This window comes from Apostichopus japonicus, chromosome 10 (genome assembly GCF_037975245.1).
Source record: "Apostichopus japonicus isolate 1M-3 chromosome 10, ASM3797524v1, whole genome shotgun sequence".
Classification (NCBI taxonomy): domain Eukaryota; kingdom Metazoa; phylum Echinodermata; class Holothuroidea; order Aspidochirotida; family Stichopodidae; genus Apostichopus; species Apostichopus japonicus.
In genome coordinates, this window is record NC_092570.1 from 18,289,128 (window position 1) to 18,308,337 (window position 19,210).

The following is a 19,210-nucleotide window of genomic DNA, read 5'->3' on the forward strand; positions in this document are numbered from 1 at the left end:
GCGATTTATTTTAACTGTGGAATTTGTCGAGGACACTCTTCTCATTATCAGCAAATATCCTTAATTACTCGCCAATTAACGTTGTTGGCAGGAAAAAAACTTGGCTAATATCTTAGTTTGCTGTTTTGTGATTGATATATGTAAAAAAATCCATGGACATGTCAAAAAAGTAGAAAACGGCGACCAAACGCAAAATGCTGCTTTAAAGCTTTTGTGTTTGCAAGGAATTTAAATGTGACCTATACTGACCTAAGATGACCTTTGACACCTACATAACATGACTTGGCCTTTGTTAATATCACTGAGATGATTACTGTACATATATGGATATGGACATCATCCAAGCTTCAATTTTTGACTTATCATATCTATAAGGTTTTCATATTTTGATCTCTGCTGACCTCAAACAAATCTTGGCCACCAAAATTTACAATAGGGTTCTTGTATGCAGTACGGTATTAAAGGCATTGAAGACTCGCTCCACACCGCGTGCCGCGCTCTGAAAAAGTTAACTTTCCGTTGCTTGCAAGTGAAGGTTTTCTCTTGTCGCTACAAAATGCAGACAGTAATGAAACGGATACCTTGTTATCTTTAGCTGGACCTGAGATGTCCATCGCTGTATCATTTGTTCACTGTGCTGTGGGTATTGACCGCAGCTGCATGTACTAACTGTACACTAGTGTCTAATTACCAACGGTAGCAAGCTGTTTGTGTATTTTATGGGATCGATGGTGGTGTCTAGCACTTCTGTTACACCTCATTCGAAACTAGGTCAGATTACCGGCATTAGATGTTTCTTTTTGCGTGAGTCTTCACACCCTTTAAGTGCTTTCACATACCAAGTATACAAGTTCATCCAGCCTTGGCTCTCAGAGTTAACATGTGTACAAGAATATTATAGAAATTTCTTATGTTGATTTAAAATGATCTTTGACCTCCACCATATTCAGTAGACTACTGGCACTCATCAAGGGAGAGCTACATACCTTCCTAAGGCCCTAACCCTAAGCACACCTGCCAACTTGACTGTAAAACTTACTTGCCTACCTAAGGCCCTAACCCTAAGCACACCTGCCAACTTGACTGTAAAGGTTACTTGCTTCCCTAAGGCCCTAACCCTAACCCAACAATTACTTCAAAACACATAGATTCCTTACTTTACAATGAGGGTTATCTAATATCATGTATATAAGTATTACAAACACTTATAATATAAAAATCAGCTTGAACAAAATTATGAAAAGCTAAAGTATATCCAACAATTAAAAATCAAGCTTTAGCTTGACAATTGCATTATTCTGTCTAAAGTTTACTGTAACCGTAATTTAGACGACAATTTGGTGGTTGCAAACTGTTTTGTTTGCAGGATCAAATTCATTGGTGCAATCCAAAGAATAAGTTAGGGGAAGTTTGTAGGTAATTGGTATCAAGAAATAATGACCATGTTGCTACATGGAGAATTCTTAATATCAAACCAATTCTTTGTTCTGCGATTGCAGTGGATGATTAAGACTTTTCACAGTTCTGGCTAAATCCTCTTTTTATAGTTTCAAAAGCGACAAACAGGTTCTGCAACGTCACTTCCTTTAAATGTCCTAGAGTTCAAGCAAGATCTGCCTCAAAATTTGTTTCGAATTGTCTGTGATCATTACGCCTCTGACTCTTTGCAAATAAAATGCATCATCACGATAATAAAGTTGGTAATAAGTTAAAGGAAACATTTCTGTATGACTGAACCTTCGCTGATATGTCATTGTCGAGGTCAAACTTAAGTCATAATTTCCGAACAGTCTTGTTACTAAAACACTAGGAATTTTCCAACCAATGGAAAGAAGTCCAAGTCCATCATATAACTCAGGTATATAAGCTGTACAGTACACCACATATGTGGTTAAACAACCTACAATGTACATTGTACAACTTGTACACATGACTACCCAATTCCTAGAATCCACTTGTTTACCTTAGCGCTCAGTGTGTACACTGTTGCAAAGTAATATATCACTGGCAATTCATTTTAGATCAACTGCATTGTCTGCTTACAAGACCCAAAGAGGGTCAAAAGACTAATCAAAGAGAAGTTTGTCATTTTTCCTAGAATTCGCTAATCATGAATCTATATGAAAATACAGAAACGAGAATAAAAAAAATAAAAAGATTCCTACCGATAATAGAGCATGCTCACTTTATTCCCCCAATCAGTAACCTTGGCAGGCCAAGTGCATATAGGAGTTATTTATAACAATCTCTTCCAAGAAAACTGCCTCAGTCTAGGTTGATGCAGGGGACTTCCAATTAATTTAGCCAGAGTGGAAGATTCTACAGGTATTCCACTAAAATATATGATTCATTCTTGACAGAAACATTCTGGATATAGGAAGCAATATTCTTGGAAACTTCCTTTTCCATAACCATGATGTGGTTACTAGTCTCCTAGTAACAAATGACATTGTTTGATCATGTTTCATGTTAGCACAGGAAGTGATGGGTCAAAAGGTTAACATCATCACTTTCTCCAGGCAGAGAGATTATGAGCACTACCTTTCTCTGTGTCTTGTAATAAATGAAAGGAAGAGAGAGGTCCACTTGTGTAGAGGAACCTCACAGGCTAATTTTTGGTGCCAGGTGGTATTTAATACTTGATGCAGTCAAGTTGTTCTTGTGGTGACCAGAGTGGCAAAATGAAAACAAGGTGAATACAAGATCTTCGGGGGATACTGGAAGACGGTTTGATATGTAGGAAAGTATATATAAGGTAAGAAATATTAATCCCGGCGCAATAATGTGGAGAATAATTCCAATAAACAGCTTGAATGTATACTGAGATCTTAAAAGTCCAGTTGTAACAATAATTATGTTTTAGTAGCAAATGTATTTCTAGAGATTTCCATACTGTCGTGAATATTCATAAAAATTAAGTTTGTTTTATACCTAATAATTACACATCATCATCTGTAACATTTGAAAATTAACCTAATTAGTAGGTAAGAGGAAGAAGCTATGTTTTGATGGCCCATCAATCACAGAAAGAAATTCTCTGTAGCTTTACTGAAATAGGATTAAGACCTCCAATTCTTCTTTAAGGGTATACCATTATGGGCCCTTTAGTTTAGCTTGCTTAATTAGTTTCAAAATGAAACCTCACTGGAAGCTCTGACAGACTTCTTTCCATAAATGTATTGGTACACTGTGTTAAGTTAGGCATGCGAGTAAATGTCTCAACGAGGAATAATGCTTTGAGAGTGGCAGTAAACTGCGGACTGTAGCTGATAGTGACTGATCATTCCTACATTTATCTAGCTTATTTTTGCACATAGAACATGACCATGTGCAGAACATCAATACTCTTGCTTCCTATTTACAAAACAAGATATTTTCTTTTGTGTTGGAAATGGTAGTCATGCATACAACTATTTTAACTTTACATTTCAAAAACTATATATATTAACAAGACTAAAAGGCCGCCAAAATAAGTGTTGATAGAATTCTTTTGTCAATTTAAATTTGCAATTAATTAGGAACAATCATTTTAGAACAAGAAAACAGAATAAGAATAACAGTAATTTTAAAATTTGTTAAATGTCTCCTTGAGCTATAATAAGTTATTCCTGTAGTTTTTTAATTTTTTTTTTATTGTCTTCAGTTTTTTATTATTTTTAAAGTCTCCCAAAATACCAGACTAAGTTGCTATATATCTAAGCCTATACTTAAATTAGGACTGCCGTATGGCTTTAACTAAATATCTTAGATTTTACCAATTACTCAGGAGTGTTCCAGTCAGATCACGTAGGGCTACAGTACAGGAATTCTCCCCAATGAAAGTTGCAACCCCTCCGGCCCCTCCCACCCCCTCCACACACACACACACACATCCTCTCATTCAAGATATAAACATTTTCTTCAAATTAAACATAAGTTTAATTGATTGAATCCATTGGTTCAAGGTATATATATTTTCTTCAAATTATACATAAGTTTAATTGATTTAATCCACTCGTTCAAGGTATAAACATTGTCTTCAAATTCCACACAAGTTTAGTTGATTGAAGCTGCCAACCAAAAATTTTTGTGAAAATTCGGGCAATATGCTGAGAATTTTTCGGGCACCTACTGAAAGAAAAATAATTTGCAATGTGTTTTTCAATGGTTAAACTGATAGTATTATTATCATTATTATTGTAATGACTTCCCCAATAATTATAACCAATATGGAAGGGTTATAACACGGCAAATGATTGTATCTTATTGGCATGCGATGTAATAACTGATGCATGCCTATATGATATGCATATTAACATGTTGAACCGCGCGGAGCGTGCGAAAAATATGGGTTTATATTTTTCGGGCAAGTCGTTACAGTCCCCCCAAATCAAATTGGGCTCCTACGCCTATGATTGGAATCACTTTGTATCTTTCTCTTCATGCATTGTGCATACTGCCATCAGACATATGTGCAGAGCTCCCAACTGACCCGCAATTTGCGGGTTGGACCCGCATTCTAACACCCAAACCCGCCGACCTGCGCAAGCGTCCGAAAAACCTGCAATGTAATTGTCAAGTATACATAAAAAAATTGCATCCAATTTTGACTTAGCAACCATCATTTCTTTAGCATTTAGCATAATAGAGTATGAAACCTCCTTTACAGCATCATTAGAACCTCAAATTAGCCTATATTTCTTTTCATTGGGGCGAGCAGCGAACATTTTCATGCCACGAGAAAGACTGAATTATCACCTACTATTCAATTTATTGTTGTTACATACAAAAAAAATGCATATTACTCATAAAATTTTGGGTGACATAAGCCTTTCTAAGTGCCACCATTTTACATGTAGGCATCACCAGGATTCAATATACCCCTCCCCCAGGACGGAGATTCGTGGCATATGGACCAGCATTTGCCTTCTCAAGAGTTGGGAGCAATGTATGTCACAACTGATGCCCGAGTATTCATAAACTGTTACACGTGTGAGTTACAGTTAGAGTTTGTTGGCTTTCGGTTATCAAAACAAAGCCGACATTTCCACTTTGTTTTCTCAGGATTTGTCCATCAAATTAAAATCGCAAGCTACTTAAAAAGTCACTAAGTACTTGCAAACCTCTTATCTTTGACTATAAGAGATTCCTGTATATATTTACTGTTTGCACTATCATTGTATTATATATACTTCAATGTTATCATTTGTTGCTCCTGCATTCAGTATGGTCTTAACTTTGACTCTCTCTTTACTTCACTTACAGTAAAATATTGTTCAAAAATGTTAACACGGCAAGACTTCCTGTAGTAGTATGTAATATATTAACATTCACTATGTTGAGCTCCTATATTAAGATAGTCAGTATAGGCCCCAAATGATAACAGGCTATCATTGCTAGAAGATTTCAAAAAGTACTTTTCTGGAGGTCTTTACTCTCCAAATTGTTCTCAGACATTTTTAAGGAACACACAAGATGACCGAATGTCCCGATGAGGAAAATTTCCTCGTAGGTTGTAATGAAAACAGTTTAAAAACTTTGACCAAAGGTGACCATATTTGAATATCTAGCATATTTGGGGCCAATACAGCATGTACCTTTTAGTCCATAAGAGCTAACCTACATATATTCCCAAGATGGTGAAGCACCTCTGGAATGTGCTTAGTTTTCATACTTCATATGATCTACACAGCCCGTCTAGTCCTTCAAGAACAATTGAGTTTTCAGATGCTAGCTGTTCTTTTCGTGATGGCACACATATAAACAAATTTCTCTTCTCCATCTGTGATTGGATGTGACCCTAACAAACCACTAACTACTTAAAAAAATAATATCAGGCTTTACAATATCTGAATATGTAGACATATTGAGATTATGTCATATGAAAGGAAGTTTCAATTGATCTTCTTGAAGGGATCGAAGTAGTAAATATAGGCTTCATAGCCTAATATTCAACCCAGCCCCAGGACAAGATCTGTATTCTGTACAATCTACCCATTAAACAGCGAGGCCTGGGCACAGGGGACATGCCTGTATAATTAGTGAGGCCTGGGCAAAGGACATGCCTCTAAATAGTGAGGCCTGGGAACAGGAGAAATGCCTCTAAATACTGAGGCATGGGCACAAGGGGACATGCCTCTAAATGGTGAGGATTGTGCACTGGGGACATGCCTCTAAATAGTAAAGCCTTGGCACAAGGGGACATGCCTCTAAATAATGAGGACTGGGCACAGGGTACATGCCTCTAAATGGTAAGGACTGGGCACAGGGTACATGCCTCTAAATGGTAAGGACTGGGCACAGGGGGACATGCCTCTAAATAGTGGTTGTACCCCAACTGAGCACCATGTAACTTACAAAACTTACAAAAGTCAAAGAAAAAGAGTACATAGTGAACTTACTAGAATTTTGGTGCCCCTATTTAAATTGTTGGTGCCCCTCCAACTTTAAATTACTGGCTACAGAGTCCAATCCAGTGACACAACAGTAACCAATGCTAGAACTCCTAACGAAATCTATTGCGGCACACCAAAAGGCTTCAATTGACATCCTTTTCCAGCAAATCCAGTGTTGTTAGTTTAGTTTAGTAAAGGGTTAAGAAAGGAACAGAAGCTCATTTGCATCCATGTCCAGTGTCCATGTGGTGATCCTGGATCGGATTGCTTCTACCTCATTCTTATCATGATTCAGTGCCCCTAGGCCTCCTTCTCATGATTTAATGGCCCTAGGCCTCCCTCTGAGTGCTTCTACCTCTCCCTTCTCATGATATAGTGCCCCTAGGCCTCCCTCTGAGAGCTTCTACCTCACCCTTCTCATGATATATAGTGCCCCTGGGCCTCCTTCTCATGATATATAGTGCCCATAGGCCTCCTTCTCATGATATAGTGCCCCTAGGCCTCCTTCTCATGATTCAGTGGCCCTAGGCCTCCCTCTGAGTGCTTCTACCTCACCCTTCTCATGATATATAGTGCCCCTGGGCCTCCTTCTCATGATATATAGTGCCCATAGGCCTCCTTCTCATGATATAGTGCCCCTAGGCCTCCTTGTCATGATTTAGTGCCCCTAGGCCTCCCTCTGAGTGCTTCTACCTCTCCCTTCTCATGACATAGTGCTTCTAGGCCTCCTTATCATGATTCAGTGCCCCTAGGCCTCCTTCTCATGATATAGTGCCCCTAGGCCTCCCTCTGAGTGCTTCTACCTCACCCTTCTCATGATATAGTGCCCCTAGGCCTCCCTCTGAGTGCTTCTACCTCACCCTTCTCATGATATAGTTCCTCTAGGCCTCCTTATCATGATTCAGTGCCCCTAGGCCTCCTCATGATTTAGTGCCCCTAGGCCTCCCTCAGAGTTCTTCTACCTCATCCTTCTCATGATATAGTGCCCCTAGGCCTCCTTCTCATGATTCAGTGGCCCTAGGCCTCCCTCTGAGTGCTTCTACCTCACCCTTCTCATGATATATAGTGCCCCTGGGCCTCCTTCTCATGATATATAGTGCCCATAGGCCTCCTTCTCATGATATAGTGCCCCTAGGCCTCCTTGTCATGATTTAGTGCCCCTAGGCCTCCCTCTGAGTGCTTCTACCTCTCCCTTCTCATGACATAGTGCTTCTAGGCCTCCTTATCATGATTCAGTGCCCCTAGGCCTCCTTCTCATGATATAGTGCCCCTAGGCCTCCCTCTGAGTGCTTCTACCTCACCCTTCTCATGATATAGTGCCCCTAGGCCTCCCTCTGAGTGCTTCTACCTCTCCCTTCTCATGACATAGTGCCTCTAGGCCTCCTTATCATGATTCAGTGCCCCTAGGCCTCCTCATGATATAGTGCCCCTAGGCCTCCCTCTGAGTGCTTCTACCTCACCCTTCTCATGATATAGTTCCTCTAGGCCTCCTTATCCTGATTCAGTGCCCCTAGGCCTCCTCATGATTTAGTGCCCCTAGGCCTCCCTCTGAGTGCTTCTACCTCTCCCTTCTCATGATTGAGTGCCTCTAGGCCTCCTTATCATGATTCAGTGCCCCTAGGCCTCATCATGATATAGTGCCCCTAGGCCTCCCTCAGAGTGCTTCTACCTCATCCTTCTCATGATATAGTGCCTCTAGGCTTCCTTCTGATGACATAGGTGCCTATACTGCTATCATATTGGCCACTGTTACTTGTCAAAGGCCAAGTTTTCTGACATACATGTAGACCTACAGAAAATCCTTTATTAATTTCAAGACTGTCAATCTACAAGACCTGGATCAAGTCTGTTCTGAAATTTCTTACAAGTATTTAAATGTATTTACATAAAAAGCATCACACAAATTAATGATGATATGCTTTGATAACAATGTAAAAACTTGTTTGCTTTTTTTGCCTTGTTTGTTGCAGGGAAATCCATCAGAGGCTTTACAGATGGAAAGAAAGTGAAAAGCAGACTTCTGATTGGTTGATGATGTAGAGTACAGGTAAGCAAATTGTGGATAGCGAGGCTTTCAAAACTATATAAATGCGATCCCACTGGACCTTAACACAAAGGAACACATGCTATATGTATACTGTGGGAGGGTTTTGTTACAAAGGGCCTTCTTGTGCAGGTATAATAGGATATATTCGAAGACAACAGTCTGACATGCAACATGCACATGTAGAACTTGTACATCTTATCCAGTTTTGTCATAGGAGTCGATAAATCCTTAAATGATGGATACAAAGTTTCATTGCACATGGCCCATCATATCAATTTTAGTGCATACCCCTATTGTAGAGTATGTAAACACACAGTCAAGTCTACTAGAGTGCTGTATCAAGGATATACTAAAATCTATGCTTGTTGGTGGAGTGTAACTAACATCAATTGGGGCTTTAACTGAGTACACATTGGTTAATATCAGAGCTTAATCTGTTTCACAACTCTTGGTTAGAGGAAGCAATGTATATACACTGCATGTTACTTCACTAGACCTACATACCATGCAAAGGTCTGAGAGCAGGTACACAGCCCATCATTCAATTACAAGATATATATTGTGCCTTTAATACACACACAACTCAATGGATTGTGAAATAATAGCCAATGACAAAATCTCAAAACATTTATATGATTTAATCAAGGAAGGGGAAAGGGACAGGGTGGGGAAGAAAAGGGTAAAAATTGTTTTGGCAGAGGATAAATGATTTCAAATCAAATTGTATTTTAAATTTTTTAGACAGTTTCCCTTAGTACTCCTCCAAACTTACGACAGTACTTACATGTTTTTTGAATTTTTTTAGTTATCTGACTTGTGGAAGTAAAGGACCCAATACATTATTTATCAGTCAAAATGATTCTGGTTACGGGAATGACTTGACTAATTTTGATTTCACTGACTTCATTTAGTGGTCATTTGTGTTGTCTGAAAATTCCAGTCTGTACACAAAAGTTTCTGTTTGACAATCTTATCAAAAACTTATCTTTCAAACCAACACTGCCTTGACGGGCTGCACATGACAGTGCAATGCTGATTGACAAAATTGTCAGTGTGTCAAGCATGACTAAGATAAACTTGGTGGGTGAGAGCCACGTACGAGGGGTTGTCCTTATTACCAATATTAGTGCATTCCACTGACGTCAAAACAATTTTCATTGTGCACAACAGACCATGATACTGGATGCACTGTCCTTGTTCAAAATCCAGACCTGTTTACTAATTTGCAATGAGAATTAGTCTTCCTTAGTTTTATTGTTACAGAGGTATCAAAGCATACAGTATTGACTGTGGTATTCCTGCCACTCCTTAGGGTCATTCACACCCCAAAGGACACTGCCAATTGGGACATAACTTAGGGTGCTTTTACCACTAGATCCGGATCAGATCTCCATGTCAGGATTTGATCCTGACATCGGAATCACTTCTGTAGTGTAAACGCAGTTCAGATCCTGATCTGATCCTCCTATTTTGATGCTGGCAGAGACCAGGATCTGATCCGGACGTAGAGGTCAATGTTGCTATGTAAACACTCCCGCATCGACAGTGACCCGAGATATCCGGTGACCTCATAACTTCACATGCATTCTCGTGTGATATTCTTGTCCTGTATCATGCACGTGCTAAATTCCTACATAGATTGAATGTGTATGCGCCCATGCATAGCGTAATATTGCCACCCTAAGGCTATGCAACCATGACGACGAATGTTTTGCAGTATACGTACTATGCGATCTACGGCTGGGCATGACACATTTCCAATCCGATTTTTTTACCAACATCCGGTGAATAGCGGGGGAGAATCAGAGAATGACTCAAGTGTACCCAAATTCTCCCAGTCAATTTTGCGGTAGTAAACTGTAGACTTTACCCAACTGTCCTAGACAATTCTTTCACTGGTTATCCAACATGCTGGAGATTCCTTTGAAGCTACTAAAAAATCCTGTTACTTCCCTTTCTAGTGGTCAAACAATGTCCCTTTCACTTCCTTTACCAGTTACCTACATGTCTCAATTACTAGTTAGTTACCTATTGTCCCAGATATTGACTGCAATGACCACATTCATTTCTTTTACCAGGTACTACCTAATGTCCAGTTCATTTTTTTTACTAATTACTCTTAGATGTTTTCTTTTCTTCTCTATTTTACAGTTTCCTGCACAGAATCTGGATGAATAAATCCACTCTTTTGTTGAGGAAATGGTGATGTAAGAAGTGGGCAAGTGCCCCAAACTAAGAGGTAGACATCTCTTAAATAAAAATATGTAACCAATTCAGATTTGTCTTAATATGTGGGGGGGGGGGCACGTGCCCCCACTTTTCCAAAAATAGCAAATGTGCCCGACTGGCAAATGAAATGTGCCCCTTTGATGAAGAACTGTCTTTTGGATATCTTAAGCCTTTGTTAATTTTCATATTTTATTTTAATTATTTATATTTAATCTGTACAGGCTATTTTTAAAATGGCATCCCATATCTTTTTGTAGAACGGTTAACAATAAACAATCTCAATAAATAAAAAAAAAACAATGTTGCAGCGCACCATAATAGTATTGATAGCATTATACTAACACATATATATTTAAGTGATATGGCCGGTGTATCGGTTTATAGCATAACCAGTGGTGGTTGTGGAATGAGAAAGTGCCCCTCTGATGTTGTACCCCCCCAATTTTTGGAAGCTTCCTACCCCCGGGGAGATGGGATGGAGGACTATTGAAGTTCATGAAGGGAGAATAGACTTTAAACCATGAATTACGTACCAAAGACCATGTCTGCCCCCATCCCCTGCCCCCATCCCCCGCCCCCCAGCAAGAAAAAAATGGAATGTATTTCATATATAGGTACAGTATGTGTGGTTGCTGAGGAAAGCTGTACCAAACCTGCTGACAAAGTGAATCATAAAAAAGGTTACAGAAGAGAAGGCTTCAGTTTCAGTACAAAATCTTTCCTTCCACTTTTATCAATTTGAGGACAAGCTTCATAGGTGATAAGGTCAAAGGTTAATATATCAGTCAGACTTGGATGTGTCACGTGATTGTTAAGTCTAGTCAGTGGTTCCCTTCACATAACTATCAGGTCATCAAAAGTCCTAATTTCTCAGGGACAGCCTGGTCAAAATCCCCTCCATAAAAAATATTGACAAACAAACACACTATAATACTGCCCTGCTTTGAAAGAGGAAGTAGCAGTAAAAAATGAATGCCCTTTATCAGTTTATATAATCATCTACACAGAAAGGCACACTTGCATAGGTTTGTGTGGTGTGCAATGCAATTTTGTTCAATTTTCAATAAACAACTGAAGCAAAGATTGGCCCCCAATGTTAGCATACTAAAAGTTAAGTACAGGTTCTATCCTACCACATTTTTCTCAGAACATTAGAGGATAAGAACATCAGATTTCAGAACATTAGGTTAGACATTAAATTAGATTAGACATTAGATTGATAGACTAGATTACATATTAGATTAGATATTAGATTAGACGTTAGATTAGATTTCAGACATTAGATTTCTGAACATTAGATTTCCAAACATTAGATTTCCAGAACTTTAGAGTTCATTTTATCAGAACATTAGATTTCTTCAGAACATTAGATTTCTCAGAACATTAGAGGATTTTTGAAATTAGACAAATTTTACAAGTCTTCCTATGGGAACTATCTAGATAAGGAAAGTAAGAATGGGAAGGAGAATGGTAGGTGCACTTGGCCGACAGTTTCCGAGGTACTTTACTGGATGTTCCAACCGTACAAAATCTTTTTAGAAGAACAATTTTGTTGCATACTTTGGGGAGCAGGAAGGAAGAGAAGAAAATATCCATGATCTTTAAAAGAGGGTTAATTGAGAAAACTGCAAGCAAACTATATCATAGTAATATTTCCTAATTAATAATGAACCCTAAACAAAGCTGACACTGATGACCTTGGTTTATATTAAACTATATGTAAATTAGGAGTGAATATGCATTAGGGAACTCCCTAACTTACCACGTCCTCAACTACCAACCAATCACAGAAAAGCATTGCTCTATAGACAATATGCTTAAGTGCATCAGAGTATCCCTCTGGTGAAAAAAAATTGCAAATCTCAACAGCAACTTTCTTAACAAGTTTGTTTTAATACTTGGGCATGTCTTAGAAGAAATCTTACAAGAGGATTGGTTATGTTTTAGCTCTGGTCTGTATGCACGGTTCATATGTACAAACTAGGCAGATTGGAATCTGTGGGAAAATCCTGCACCTACAATTGCAATAAAATGCTATACAGCTTACGTACTTAATTAATTCAATATTTTGTGTTCCTTTCTTTCTTTTTTTGGTGAAGTTTTCGAGCCATGAAATCACGCCAATATGAGCAGAGGTTGCAACATTGCGTAATATGTGGAGCAGTTCTCTTTTCAGAATTTGTACCTTGATATTTGACACAGGTTTGATGATATGCAGTTAATGTGTTATCTAAGGTACACATCCACAAATGTTTCATCCAAATGGTAAGCATATGTAGAAGTTAAGTCTTTTAGGAACAAGAAATATACAATTATGCAAATTTATGCATGAATGGTCCTCTACGATAGTTTTAGTCTGAAGGTAATAAGGTATATCACATTTGGCAAAATGTGATGCATGTGCGGGATGTACTGAACATGGCTATCATGTTTACACAATGATCAACATTTGAATTGGGTATGTACATGTTTGAACTTTGGCAAAAAAAAAATTCAATGACAAAACATTTGATGTATGTTTAGAACTTTTGTGCAGACCATATGGTCTTTTCTAGTACAAATTGACAACAAATGGATCTGGATAGGATATGTACAGACCATTTGGTTTTAATTAAAGGTAGTCTGTACTGTATAGGCTCCAAATTATAGCAGGCTGTAATTGCTAGAAGTTTTCAAAAAGTACTTTCCTGGGGGTCTTTGTTCTCCAAATTGCTCCCAGACATTCTAAATGAACAAACAAGATGACTGAATGTCCCCATCAAGTACATTTCTTCCAAGGTGGTAATAAAAACAGTTTTAAGAATTTTAACCAAATGTGACCATATTTGAATATCTAGCATATTTGGGGCCAATACAGCATACGTTTTAGCTATGCCAGGGAACATTTTAGTCTTCAAATTTGGTGAGGCCGTTTTGAAGGCCCTGAAATAAATTTGAAAATATATATATACTACAGTTCCAGTGTACAAAAATGCTACATACATGTTTGCACTTGTGTATATCCATTTACCCATTTTGGAACAAAGACAAATTTTACTTGGTCCAAACTAGTCTGCAAGATCTTCAATACTGACTAACATGTGATAAAGACCTTGGCCTTGAACAAGACTGTATAAAACCTTCAACTTTAACTTGACATAATCACAAACATTAGGTGTGAAAGTAAACATCTGTGTTATTCAAAGTACACAATGTGGTCTGTCAACATTTGATGTTCACTAACTTCAGTATAGTTGTATATACAATGATAAACATTTCATGTCGTATATGCACTGTCTTCTTAAGTACACAAGACAACATAAATTAATGTTCATTACTTCAGAATAGATGTACATTTTCTAGTCGCTCTGAAATACACAACGACACAACAGACATTGGCAGAGCCAAGGTATTGATTGGGGGAGGGGTCAATTGATCTGTTACCAATCTCTGTCCTGGGGAGGGATTTAAGGACAGGGGTTGCCCCTTTCTTTTGAGAAATATTGGTATCATTGAGGATGCTTGATTGTCAAATTGTGCTTTTGAAGTTAAGTTTATTTTCAGTTTTGAAGGTCTAAACAAACCTATGATCCACCAAATTAGTAGGTTGGGCATGTGCCCTTGATGTCGATAATGTACAGTGGTCTTCAACAGTACATATAATTTCAACTCAGTAGTACCTGTTAAACTTAATAAAATATATATATATATATGTGTATTTCTGCTAGATCCATAAGAAAGAGAGAAATTTATTTTACAACCAGTAAAATTCACAAGTGCAAATTCTTACGCAAATTCTGAGGTAAGCAAACCCAATATATGACCACTGTAGTAGCAGTATATATGGAAATGATGTCATATTTGGCAAATTTCCAAGTTATATTGACACAAAAAGGGGAAGAAAAAAAAACTTAGCATAGATAAAGTACAGAAGTTGTATTTTATGTTGAAAAAAAAGGATATTCATTTAGTAGGCCTTGCATTTAGATTTTTCCAAATCTGTTCACAGATTTTAAAAGTTTTCAGCATATACGTAGCGGCATGGGTCAAATGAAAATCAAAGGGGAAAAAAGACAAACTATATGGTCTGTAATTTAATTATTTAAGTAATAAACAGGATCCACGTAGTGGATATTTGCCTGGTGTCGATGAAAGAGCCTGTAACATGTCTTTTGTGTGAGTGGGCTATTGACTGGGGCGTTGTGCCAAGTATTCTAGCACTTGACAATGGAGTCACTCCAATAGCTATTCAACCTGTTAAATGAACCCTAAAGCGTACCATTCATAAATTTCCTGGAAATTCATTTATATTTAGATGCTATTCAATTTCAAAAGGTTTTGCAAACAAGTTTTTGTATGAAATATATTAACCAACTCACAGCAACTGCCCACTGTAGAGGGAAAAAAAGACTACCCCAAAAGGCAAACTTTGAAAATGGTACCCTCAAGCCTGGGAATGTTCAATGAAACAAAATTGTTGTGTCATGCAGGCAACCTTTGACTATGTTAGTACCCTTCTTATTCATGACTTCAACCTTTCATCTCTCCTATTGCTTTGAAGTTTCTTCAAAGTAATTTTCACAAACTTATAGTCCTCTTTCCATTCAAATTGACTTGAGTATACCCGCAATGATTGTAGGCTACGAAAGGATAAATCTTTTGGGTTTTAATATCAATCGTCAGATACAGTAAATATTGGCCTTTAAATGAACAACTTGTTGCAAATGAAGTTGTATGACTTTAATATATATATTAGTTTAACCCTTATATAGTAAATATCCCTTTCACAACATTTGCTAAGACTTCATCAAACGGGCTCACTTATATTCACTCGTTTGGCTGCATACCAGACCTCGTATATCTCGTGTGTTGTTTTGAGCTACCAGCTTTGGCATGAAACGTTTACCCCTGTGTCGGTTTGTTTGTCTTTCAGTAGTCTGAACAGGCCTTGTGCATCACAACTCCTCAAGTGTAGGAAATGCAGATGAACTACACCTGGCCAGTCAGGAGGCTTTTTAAAACTACTGCCAGCCAATCACAAGCCATCAGACAGTCACATTCTGTTGGTCCTGGCCAATGAGAAATGGCAACGCATCAACTGCAGAACAGTACAGGTAATTGCGGTATACAGCTAACATATTACTTGGCACATGCTCATGGGAAATCGAGACTGGCGCTAATTGAAAATAGTTACAAGATCACACTGACGGAATTACAATCTACAAATTTTAATTTCAACTGACGATGAGGGAAGCAACCATAAGCTAGCTATACAGCATGATACACTCTTGTGACAATGGGTTTCGGGCTGTTTCATAAATATTTGAATGGGCCAAACGTGTTACCATCAATCCAAATGAAATTACCTACACAGTGAGGAATGATTAGTGCAGTACTAAGCTGCAATATTTAGTACACTAAATGTTAAATTGTGGGAATTTAAATTCTTAGGAGTGTTAGCTCAGTGGTTAACGCTGGTGCCTTACAATCATAAGGTCACAAGTTCAAGTCACTCCAAGATTAATCTATGTCGTCCAGTATCAGAGCTGTTGACAATTGAAAATTCATAATCTAGGACGTTAAATATGAATCTAAGAGACTGACTTCGGTCAGCTTGCAGCTTTGATAAGCCAATGATGGCTTCTTTGCGAGTTCCTGCTTGCAGGAGGATCTAAAGTACATACATACATACATACATAAATACAAGGGACTCTACTCATCTTGCATGTAATCATATTGTAAGCATATCACTCGTTGTATTGATCAGTAAGGTGAACTGCTATGTGACAAAGATTCCAAATTTGAGTTAAAATGTTGAATTGGAAGCCACATGACGTGTAAGTTGTAATCCATAAGCCCTTCGGGCTTCTCCCACGTTTTGTGGTCACTTAAGCGTGGTAAAAATAATTGCTGAATATTATTACATGTTCTGCATTCTAAACGAGCTATATATATTGATGATTTGAAACCAAGATGCTTACAGAGCATTATGAGTGACAACAAGAAACTTCAGAGCTTAATGGGGCATTCCCAGACCCAATAGTATTGAGTACATTAGTGTAGCGAATGCTGTTGCTGGGACAATGCTTTATAGAGAGATAAAAGACCCTAAAAACTACAGCAGAAATTCTGTAATGCTCAACAAACAGAAAACATCTTGACAAAAATATTCTACAGTTTGTGCAACTGGTCAATAAAGATGGATAAAGAAAACTAAAAAGTGTGCAGTTTTCTTTCATCCTATTTAAATCTACCAGGAGACCAATAGAATATATGTAAAGGGTTATTGTTAAACAGCTGTTAACGACTAACTGTTCTCCTAGGAACACAAAGAGAGTAAGCAAATAAAGATTTAAGGATTGATTGTCAATATTACATCTTAATATGTGTAATAAAGCAAAATCTTCCTACTTACTTTGATTCCCAACTGTTTGACCTTTGCTTGAAGAAATACATTTTTATTCCCAACGATTCCCTTCAGTTTTATTGTTATTTTTTCTGTATTTTGTTTGTATTTATTTACTGCACATTAACCTATCAACAAAATTTATTCATTGCACTTAACATTAAAGTATTACCAAGGTATCTCAAACTAAACTAAGAAAGTTAAATAACTTGCTTTAAGGATCAGAAAGTTCAAAGAATTATTAACACAAGGAGGAAGAATGAAGAGTTACAAATGGGGAACCTGCAAGTTAAAGGGTGGGGGGGGGGGGATAAACACTCTTTGAATATTAACATCTTAATTTTTTTGTTTTATGTTGCATGTGGGGGAATGATAGAAATGTTATAGCATATGAAAGTGTCAGACACTAACTTAATTATTAACTTAATTAACAATTTACTGAGCTGCAGGAGAGAACCCAACAACTAATTTGTGTATGGAATACTCAAGATAAACCTGCGGTCAGTGTGAGCTTTATCAATGATCCTTACACCTTTTGGAAGATTTATCTCACCTAACCATCACACTCACAGTCTAAATATCAACAAGATAGCCCAGGTCATAAAAATAAACATAGGTAACACCACACCATGTGTCTGGCTTGACTAAATATATTTGAAACAGCATTACAACTTACAAGTATTTAATTGGTAAGAGAGAAAACAACCCAGATGGGAGAAGAGGGGAAGAGGAGGGGGAGAGTGGAAGAATGAAAATTAAGTGTAAAAACATAAGCTTAATATTGACATGGGGGGGGGGGGGGGAATAGGGGGAGAATGGAAATTAAGTGTTAACATATAAGCTTAATATTAACATGAGGGGGGGGGGAGAGGGGGAGAATGAAAATTAAGTGTTACAAAATAAGCTTAATATTAACATGGGGGGAGGGGAGAGAGGGAGAATGAAAATTAAGTGTTAAACATATAAGCTTAATATTAACCTGGGGAGGGGGAGAGGGGGTGAATGAAAATTAAGTGTTAACATAAAAGCTTTATATTAACATGGGGGGAGGGGGAGAAGTGTTAACATAAAAGCTTAATATTAACATGGGGGAGGGGAAGAGGGGGAAAATGAAAATTAAGTGTTAACATATAAACTTAATATTAACATGGGGGGAGGGGGGAGAGAGGGAATTGAATTTTGAAATTGAAATATAGTATAACCTGAGCATCAATCTGTCACCAAATTATCAAAGAGAAAATTGTCAAACGTGCGAGTAACTATTGTTCATGGTGATCACAGGTAAAGATGACCCCTGTCCTTTCTACACCTCCCAGTAATATGCATGACTGATTCCACAGCTGAGTGGAGCTACTGGACAATATTTTGCATTCCACAGTCAAGGGGGTGAGATGCCTGAGGGCAGCATAAACAAATCATCTCTACTTTTACCATCCAAGAACGTTCAGTTCATACAAACTAAACAGCAGCCATTATTTGTAGGCAATTATAATGTGATCTTTTCATGAACAGCCTGCAGGAACAAGCAGAGGGGAGGGCAAGGGGAACAGACAGAGGAAGGGGAAAGGGCAGATGGAGGACAATTCTGACTTAAATATTTTGCATCTTCTCTGTCAAAACGAAAGGGTCAGAACTACAAGCCTATATAAAAAGAATGACTTCTGGCACCAAATTATATATTGATATGTTGCACATCATTAAAATACAATGTTATCTATCAAGGTTGTATATCTACACCACTGTTTTGTTTTATGGCCTCAAATAACATGTTTACAATGCTTCTCAAATTTGTCAAGGATAAATGGTGACATTGACAGTCGTAAAGAGATGCTGCTCTGTTGTTTATATATGAGGTAAAAGAACATATTTGACTGAGTTTTAAGAATTTTTATTTACAAATTTGGATGAACATTTAGGCCTGCACTGAAGAGCTGCGTATCGTCAATTTACCCTTTAAAGGAGCATTTCAGAGATGAAAGCATTTTAAAATGTGAATAAACCACAACTACTACTTACTAGCCAAGCCCTCCATTTTTTTATAAATTCTGAAATGACTATTTTTGAGATAGTTTAAAGATATAATAATGAAGCACATCCTACTCTTTTTAAATAAAAACATTACAAATTAAATTGGAATCAGATTTAAAACATGGAAAAGACTGAACGACATCATAC

The 19,210-nt window shown here is 37.7% G+C and overlaps 1 long non-coding RNA gene across 3 annotated transcripts; it reads left to right on the forward strand.

Annotated features, from left to right (window-relative positions):
• The first annotated feature begins 2,194 nt into the window (after nucleotides 1–2,194).
• Nucleotides 2,195–17,098, forward strand: LOC139975403 (uncharacterized). Of its 3 annotated transcripts, none has more exons than XR_011795732.1 (5): nucleotides 2,195–2,755; nucleotides 8,345–8,421; nucleotides 10,573–10,660; nucleotides 12,750–12,915; nucleotides 15,563–17,098. It is a non-coding gene; the product is annotated as an uncharacterized lncRNA (long non-coding RNA). The 3 variants fall into 3 exon arrangements; XR_011795733.1 differs by having other exon boundaries at nucleotides 15,566–17,098; XR_011795734.1 differs by having other exon boundaries at nucleotides 12,827–12,915.
• The last annotated feature ends 2,112 nt before the right edge of the window (nucleotides 17,099–19,210 follow it).